Here is a 10000-nt window from a genome sequence, read left to right as displayed (position 1 = left end):
TTTTTTTTTTTTTTTTTTTTTACCACTAAAGTTCCGTTTTTCGATAGGATATTGTCCTCGAGGGTAGAAGGGCTGGCTATTTCAGACAAAATACTAAATAATTCTTTTCCCTCTTTTCACGTCCCCCTACCCGTCCCTGCCTCCTCATCTCGTGCCCTCAACCTTCCCCCTTCCTCATTCTTCCCTTACTCCATCCTCTTCCACTACCCTCCAGAGTTCTGAGCACTGAGGGGAAGAAATTGAGGAAACAAAGTCCACGAACTAGAGAGGTCCCCGTGTCAACGAATCCATTAATTTTGCAGCTGTAAGTGGGGAAATCTTTTCTGAGGGACCTTTTTTTTTTGAAGAAGAAAAGTTTATTATTATTATTTTTTCTCGGTAGTTTCAAAGACCCTCCCACTGTGAACGATACAGGTCCATACGTCATATTTCTTTTTTGAAAAGGACAATGCGGTGGAGTGTCTTGAAGACATTACGGATATTCTTAACAAAGGGTAATATTAGTATATATATATTATATATATATATATATATACATATATATATGCATATATATATGTATACATACATACATATATATATACATATATATATATATATATATATATATATACAAATATGTACGTATATATTTATATATATGTACAACACTGAATGGGTCCCAGTGAACAGATATACATTTTTATCAACCACAATTCACTTTAATTCTAAGCCATTAACACCGAGATACTCGAGGAGGCCAACATGCAGAAATTGAAGCGTGGTGCTGCCAAGGACTATCACTTGTCATGTGCTATCGCAGGTTCGAATCCTTGGCTGTACCACGTTTCAACTTCTGCATGTTGGCCTATTCGAGTATCTGGATGTTGATGGCTTAGAATTAAATTGTGGTTGATGATAATATATATATATATATATATATATATATATATATATATATATATATGTACATATATATATATGTATATATATATATATATATATATATATTATATATATATATATATATATATATGTATATATACATAAACCTATTCTCGATTGAGGATCATCACTGGCCGAGTGGATTAGGCCGTCGTTACATGCGGAGAAGGTCGAGGTGATGGCGGTTCGAACCCTGTCACCGGTGACTTGAACTGAGGGCTTGGTTCATTCAGTTCCACGCTACAAATTCCTCTATAGGGGGCACCGTCCTAGTCTCCTGACAGGGGGGAGTTTGTGACAAATTAAATCACTCAATCATACAAAGTCCTCAGTAAGGGGTCAATCTTGCCCTGGTTTCCATGACAACCAGTAGTATTGAAAGTCTTCAGGTTCCAACCGACCATTCTTTCAACTTAAATGTCATTTGTTGAAAAAACTTTGTACAGAGAGGAGCTACGGGAAGATGAAGGAGGAGATCGCGTGGCTATGTCTTATGTCTTCAGAAAGACATAAGTCGACACCTGACCAATATTGCATTATTTTCCTTCATAAAGGTGTAAAGCCTACGTCAGGAGGCGCTGAATAGCTACGGCCAGGGCTGTCATCTTTCCCCCCATGCGCTTGGACTGTTGGGCTAGTAAGAGTCACTGCTGGGATTCGGAGAAGAATGCGGGATTCGAACCCGTAACTAAGGGAATGCAAGACCAACACAGTTTAGATTGCACAAGCGGCGTAACCTTCTTAAATGGTTACCTATAGTCCCGCGTTTCCTTCCCCCACGATACGCCGTTACCCGCAAAGCGAGGTGGTTAGGCATAGGATCCAAGAATCCCTTGTAGGTGGCAGGCTAGAAGTGTTACCCTCGCGTCCGCCGACCCCACCATCATTTCTTCTTCTGCTTCTTCCTCCTCTTCTTCCTCTTCTTCTTTATCTTCTCGTTTTGTTGTTCTTCTTCTTATTCCTCTTCTTCTTTATCTTCTTTTTCTTCTCGTTTTGTTGTTGTTGTTGTTCTTCTTCTTTATCTTCTTTTTCTTCTTGTTTTTGTTGTTGTTGTTGTTCTTCTTCCACTTCTACTTCTTTTTCTTCTTCTTTTTCTTCTTCTTCTTCTTCTTCTTCTTCTTCTTCTTCTTCTTCTTCTTCTTCTTCTTCTTCTTCTTCTTCTTCTTCTTCTTCTTCTTCTTCTTCTTCTTCTTCTTCTTCTTCTTCTTCTTCTTCTTCTTCTTCTTCTTCTTCTTCTTTTTCTCCTTCTTTTTCTTCTTCTTCTTCTTCTTCTTCTTCTTCTTCTTCTTCTTCTTCTTCTTCTTCTTCTTCTTCTTCTTCGTCTTCGTCTTTTTCTTCTTCGTCTTCTTCGTCTTCTTCTTCTTCTTTTTTTTATCTTCTTGTTTTCTTCTTCATCCGTTTTTTTTTTCTTCTTCTTCTTCTTAATCTAGTAAAGTGGCTTTAGAGAGTTGAGGATGCTAGTTTTTCATGAGAAAATAAAAGATAGTAATGTCGGATCTGCAGAAAGGTCTCTATCGAGAGAATTTCATTTTAGCTCAAAGTCCGCGTTTACATATATAAGATGAGCTTGGCTGAAAAAAAGACTGAATCATGTTACCTTGTTGGAAGGTTTCAGTGATTTCAGGTAAATATAATGGCGCCTTCATCTCTGATGGGAGATATTTGTGCTAAATGCTGACAGCACAATCGTGCATATGACTTATCTGGCCACTCAAACTCCAGGTATGTAAGTTCATTCCCTCACCCATAAAGAAAACAACAGCGTCCTGGAAAGAGTGTATAAAGTGCGTTATAGTATAAACGGTTAAGAGAAGAGAGAGAGAGAGAGAGAGAGAGAGAGAGAGAGAGAGAGAGAGAGAGAGAGAGAGAGAGAGAGAGATAGACAGAGAGAGAGAGAGGATCGCAGGATTTGTAACCATACACTTTTTTTTTTTTTTTTTTTAAGGGAATATTTCGACATGGAAAATCTATTTGAACTCTGAGGTAAAATAGACCCAGGACATATTTTGGGAGAGTGAGGACAATTCTTCATGACCCGTTGCCGACTAGGTGCTTAGCTAGTTTGATTACGATATCCTGGCGTTAGCCAGAATAAATACTAATAATTAATAATAATAAAAAACCCGCAACTCACTGGAGACGTCAAAAGGTGTGGATGGAATTTCTCTCAGTTGATTAAAATCCTCTGGCGGCAATTCAAGTAAACGAGTTGTAAAACTAAAGGCTCATCACACTAGGCTATTTTCCCTCACCATTTTTTTTCCTCCGTAAAATCACAATGGAAAACTATTTTGTCTTCTTAAGAAAAATACATAGAATGTCATTTAATCTGTTGGAGGAAAAATTGCTTTCGTCCAGTAGATCTGCTGGAGGAAAATTATTTTCCTTCAGCATATCAGTCGAAGGAAAACTATCCCAGTGGGATAACTTCTTTAGCATAAATGTTGAGGTTAGATGATGAGAATAGTTCAATGGAAATCAAGATGGCATATATAGGACAATTTCCTTCTCCTTGTGATAAATGTCATCACTTTTACTCTTATGTGATATGAAGAGGCTTTTTGTCAAAGGAAAAATAATATCCTCATCAAGAAACGATGTACATTTTTTTTTTCAAAATCCAAAGGGTAATGCTAATTCCTTCTTTACATCGTCCAGTGAGCCCATTCAAAAAAAAAAAAAAAAAAAAAAAAAAAAAAAAAAAAAAAAAAAAAAAAAAAAAAAAAAAAAAAAAAAAAAAAAAAAAGAGTAGGACCTGACTTTTGGTCACAAGTCATTTGTTACACTGAGGACTCAGTGACTTTTTCTTAAGGGTCATCAACCACATCACGCAATACGGATGATCCCACAGGAGGGAGTGGGGGAGGGGGGGAGGGGGAGGGGTTGAAACGACAACCAGGGGTCCCTACTAGACAGACGACTCCGCAATAGTTTTTTGAAAAATGTTCCCGTTACGAACTTTTGTCTAGTTTCCATTGTAGGAACGCAAGAGGAATAAAGAACCCGCATCAGACTGAAGAAAGAGCCTCAGCAGAAGGACCCGATGCCCCCACCGTGAGGTGATTAGTCTTGCTACCTTCTCTTCCTCCTCCTCCTCCTCCTCCTCCTCCTCCTCCTCCTCCTCCTCTTTCTCCTCGTAATCCCCTTGCTTCTCCTCCGCCTATTCCTCTTCTTGATCCTCCTCTTCCTCCTCCTCTTTCTTCCTCTCCTCCTCCTTCTCTTGCTCCTCCTCCTCCTCAACTTTCACTTCCTCCTGTCCATCTTTCTATTCTTTCTTCTGCTCCAGCTCCTGCACCTTTCTTCTCTTCCTCTTCCTCCTCCTCCTCTACCTCCTCTTGCTCCTCCTTCTCCTCCTCTTCTTCTTTTCTTCCACCATCCTTCTTTCTTTCTCAGCCTTTCTCATCTCATCTCTCTGTTTCCATAGAGTTGGGCTCTTCTTCCTCTTGGAGGAACTAATCACAGCCTGAGCGTCTCCTTGAGGTAGCCCCCCCACCCCCTCCACCCCCAACACACACATCTTGAGTGACGCCCTTCAAGTAAGTTAACGCTAAGAGCCTAAGAGTGAGGTAACAGACGAGCCACCACTAGCATAACTTGTCCGTTTGGGCTCGTACTAGTCCACACCTCCCCATTTCTTTTTAATTTGCCTTCATCCATGACCCCTCATCCAAGAGGAGCTAAAACGAGAGTGAAACAAGAGAGTTGATTGGGATTGGAATGGGTAGGAATGGAATAGGTGGGAGTGGGTGCGTGCCTTTGACTTGTCTACTTTCCTTTTAAGAGGAAGAAGCTCTTGGTAGGTAAAGATTTGCCTTCAAACTCCTAATTACCAACACTAGAACTCTCAATCTCACTTTCCGTTCTTTTGGATGGGGCTAGCGGGTTGAGGACGGGTTGAGAAGCTTCTAGTTACATACTACACACAAGCCATATGGGATACAAGATCGCTTTCCAATGGGATTGAGAACAGTGCGGTTCGGCAGCCACCCGGACAGCTGAGCAGCACATTTTAGGATCCGCTTTCTAATGGCGTAATCGTAAGCGTGCTGGTCTCGCATTCGCGTAGTTGTAGGTTCAAGTTCGGTACACCAATTCGAGTCCCAGCAGTGACTGTTAGCTATCTGCCCCAACAGTAAGAAGTGCATAGGGCAAAGGTGACGGCTTCGGCCGCAGCTACGCGCCTTCTGGCGTAGGCTCTTCACGCTCTTCATCTTCTCACCCCAAGACGAACCAACAAATGAAGCTGCTGTTGACGGGAGGGATGGCCAGTCCTCCTGGAACTGTGAAGTTCAGCCTTGCTGCCAGTCTACCTGGACGCCTCCCCCAAACAACATCAGGACGAGCCCTCACCCTCCTACATAACCATTCCTGCAGCCCCTACAAGCGTTGGCACGGGGTCTTGTGTTACCGCCTACCATACAACCCTCTACTTGTTGTCCTCCTCACCCGACTCCATCTCTCCTCAGTCCATCTTGCCCTTCCTCTGCAGAGTCTCCCTCTCCTTCTTGTTTACCTTCCTACACACGCCCCTTACCGTACCCCTCCCCCCCCTACTCGAAAAAAGGTAAACTTTAGGATGGTGGTTCTTAACCTAGGGTTACGTGAACCCCAAGGAGTACACGAAGCGAATCTCTGGGGGCGCTTGAGAGTGCTTATGAATCATTCCGTGAGATCTTGTGCCATACAAGTACATCATTATTTCGTTCACCGTATTGTAATGGTCATCGTTATATATGGTAATAACTTGTACTCTATTGCCGCATTGAGAAGTAATGTGAATAAACTTATTCAAATGTGACTAAGATAAATAGAAATATAAAAAAATACGTTTTATATTGTATTCCATATTATGGTGTGTTGGTGGTTTAATCGGAAGCAGTCTGGTCTCGCATTCGCTTGGTTGTGGGCTCGAATCCCGCTTTTTCTGATTCCCAGCAGTGATGTGTATCTGCTCCAACAATCCTTTAATCCCAAAGGACAAGGGTGACGGCTTCGACCTTGCGTAGGTTCATCAGCACCACCGTTTTATTGGTGATGAGGGATACATGGCCACAACAGAAAATGGTCAAAGAGTACATTGAAAGTAAAGGAGGTTTCCGCCTCTCACGAATCCGTGCTTAACTTGACACCCAAGTGGCGGGGATGCCCCTCTGTCTCTAGACGCCTCATATGACAACGTACATAGAAAAAGCCAGATAAAGTAACTCAGGTAACAAAATTTATGTTATCATTTCACCCCCGCACACACACACACACACACACACACACACACACACACACACACACACACACACACACACACACACACACACACACACACACACACACACACACACACACACACACACACACACACACAATAAACAAATAATAAAAATAAACAGATAATAATAAATAGATAAATAAACAAAATAAAATAAATGGCAGGCATTACAGCAGATTTATATGTAACCAACCCTCCCATAAATAACGACAATACTCTTCTTACATTCACTTTGACCGAGATGCACCTGAACCCACTCCTGAGGACCGTACTCCCGAAGAACATCTGGAGACTCTTCTGGGATCAGATGACGAGTCCATCATGACCCAACGCATCAGCCGGTCATCAACCAAACGCACTGAGTAGGTCCCCCCGGGGATAATGCTCTATCTTTTCTTTTTCAGACCCTTCTGATATCCAACCTATAGCCACAATTGCATCTCATCATCCTAAACACTCATGCACCCTACCACCTCCTCTTGCCCCTCTTTCCTACTGAAGCAACAATATCATTATGTCTTAGTTTAGAAAGAAAAAAATATCATTAATGGAGTTCGATGCTATAACTGTTCTTGGGGCCCTGGAGTTGTCGACGACTTAATACGAAGCTCTTTACAAAGGATTACAAAGGCGGAGCATGCCGACAGGAGACCTTTTGGTCCATATCTAGGTCGGATGCGAAAAAAATCATAATAATAATAAAATGATAAATAAAAACTATAATAATGTAAATAACAAATAAAATATATAAATAAATGCATAGGTATAGTTAAATAATAAACAAACAGGTAAATAGTAAATAATAATAAATTAACATATAACTAATAATAAATGAAAATCAGACAGACAAATGATAACAAAACAAAAACAAAACAAAAACACAAGCTCTCTCTCCCTCTCTCTTTCTCTCGTCTTTCTCTTTGTCTCTCTTTCTCTATTTCTCTTTCTTCCCTTCTCTATCTCCATCTTTCTTTCCTTCTCTATTTCTCTCTCACCATTTCTCAGCCTCTCTCAACCTCTTTCACTTCCCTCACTCTCGCTCCCCCTCCCTCCCCCTCTCCCACCCTTTCTCAACCTTTCTAAACCTCCCTCACCCTCCTTTATCCTTCCCCACCTTACCTCACCTTCCCCACCTTCCCTCACCTTTCATAGAGGTCCCTTCCCCTTCCTCACCTTCCATTAGCCTTCCTCAACCTCCCTCAGCCTCGCTTACCCTCCCTCAGCCTCGCTTACCCTCCCGTGCCCTGGCATAGATCATTAAGAGCGAAGTCGTGCTAACATTTATTGGAGTGAATTTTCCAGCATCGGCAGCGGTGCACATTGTGCTTATCCAATTTGTTTCAAACTCGTGTGTGAAAGGCATTGGATTTATTGGCAGTACATTCTGTTTATGGTACGCGTCCATGTGGCCGACGCTCATGGAAGCAAAGATTTTGGCTGTGCGTGTCTGTATGTATGTCTGTTTGTGTCTATATGTACGTGTGCGGGGGCTTATGCGTATGTATGTGTTTGTGTATGTTTTGGCTTGCGCGCGCGCGTGTGTGTGTGTTTCGGCTTGTGAGTGTATGTATGGTCTTGTATATGCGTGCGCGTGTGTGTGTGTGTTTAGGCTTGTGAGTGTATGTATGATCTTGTATGTGCGCGCGCGCGCGCGTGTGTGTGTTTAGACTTGTGAGTGTATGTATGGTCTTGTATGTGCGTGCGCGCGTGTGTGTGTGTATTTAGGCTTGTGAGTGTATGTATGGTCTTGTATGTGCGTGTGTGTGTGTGTTTAGGCTTGTGAGTGTATGTATGGTCTTGTATGTGCGTGCGCGCGCGTGTGTGTGTGTTTAGGCTTGTGAGTGTATATATGGTCTTGTATGTGCGTGCGTGTGTTTGTGTGTGTGTGTGTGTGTGTGTGTGTTTAGGCTTGTGAGTGTATGTATGGTCTTGTATGTGCGCACGCGCGTGTGTGTGTGTGTTTAGGCTTGTGAGTGTATGTATGGTCTTGTATATGCGTGCGTGTGTGTGTGTGTGTGTGTGTGTTTAGACTTGTGAGTGTATGTATGGTCTTGTATGTGCGTGCGCGTGTGTGTGTGTGTGTTTAGGCTTGTGAGTGTATGTATGGTCTTGTATGTGCGTGTGTGTGTGTGCGTGTGCGCGCGTGTATGCGCGACCCCTCCTAATTGTATTTACCTCACTGAATTTTTCATAAGTACCATAGGCCCTCTACCCCTTGTAGGGGTCTGGCCGAGTCTAAGCACACACTAATTTCACGGTCCTCTCATCTCAACACCTCATGGATGAAGAGTCATCCCTGACTCCCGTCACACAGCTTATGCAGGAGGGCACAAAAGCAGGAGCTGGTTTACCCCCACCGCTTCATGTTATGGTGACCCCACGTCTCCATTAATAATGATGATAACAATAATAATAGTAATAATAATAATAATAATAATAATAGTAATAATAATAATAATAATAATAATAACAACAACAACGATAATATCATACATATACCAAAGGCTTTTTCCCCCTTACACGGGGGGTAGCCAAAAAGAAAAAAAGCATAGAAATCACTCCCACCCATTCCATCCCCTACACATTCCACTCCCTTCCCCCCTCCCCCCTCCCCGTCTGGGGTATTGGCTGCATGTTATTGTGGCAAAGTAGCATGCAGTTGATACTTTAGGGTCTATATGGGGCACCCCTACGGACCAGAGCCACACATAATTTTGTCTGCGATAGAGGAAAACTCTGTTCATAGAGAAATGATGACACTTTTATACTGCAACTGTCCCTCCGTTATACTGTCCCCCAACCCCTTGTTACTGTCCTGTACCATTTCTCTAAATATTCATTTCCTTTTTTCGCCTACCCTGTGGTGGGGGAAAAGAATACTACCACCAAGTCTTCCCACTTGAGTCGTAAGAGGCGACAGAAAATGGGACGGGGGATGGGATTAGGAGTCCTGCAACCTGTAGCCCCAAAGGGGACATCCTAAAAAAGTAAAGTAATAATAATAATAATAATAATAATAATAATAATAATAATAATAATAATAATAATAATAATAATAATAATAATAATAATAATAATAATAATAATAATAATAATAATAATAATAATAATAATAATAATAATAATAATAATAATAATAATAATAATAATAATAATAATAATAATAATAATAATAATAATAATAATAATGATAATAATAATAATAATAATAATAATAATAATAATAATAATTGATAAAGTGATAAGACAAAAACAACCATATTTGTGGCGTCAATTCATAGTTTCTCTCCACTCCTATCTTTTGCACTCTCTTACCTACTCGACAGACATTCCGCATACATCTAAGGTCCCCTTTGCCATGTCCATTCACCTCAAGTTCACGCCAGTTCTTGCTACTAGAAAATCCTATCTAGCACTAATATGCAGAAAAAAAGAGCTCCACTCGTGGGGTCCCGTGTCTGTGCCTGAATCAGTCAAACTCATCTTTCAATTTGTTTATTTCATCTGACTGGTCTACATCCTCTAGGTTATTCCACAAGTTCTCTCTCTTGCATGACATTTTTTTCTTCTTCTTTCTAAATCTGCGATAATTTGGCGAAACTTTAGGATTACTTTCTCTCTCCCTCTCTTTCTCTCTCTCTTTCTCTTTCTCTCTCTCTCTCTCTCTCTCTCTCTCTTTCTCTTTCTCTTTCTCTCTCTCTCTGTCTCTTTCTCTCTCTTTCTCTTTCTCTCTCTCTCTCTCTCTCTCTCTCTCTCTCTCTCTCTCACACACATACACACACACACACACACACACACACACACACACACACA

This window comes from Oratosquilla oratoria, chromosome 43 (genome assembly GCF_046742065.1).
Source record: "Oratosquilla oratoria isolate Oo_2021 chromosome 43, ASM4674206v1, whole genome shotgun sequence".
Lineage (NCBI taxonomy): Eukaryota > Metazoa > Arthropoda > Malacostraca > Stomatopoda > Squillidae > Oratosquilla > Oratosquilla oratoria.
Note: the sequence above shows the minus strand (reverse complement) of the source record.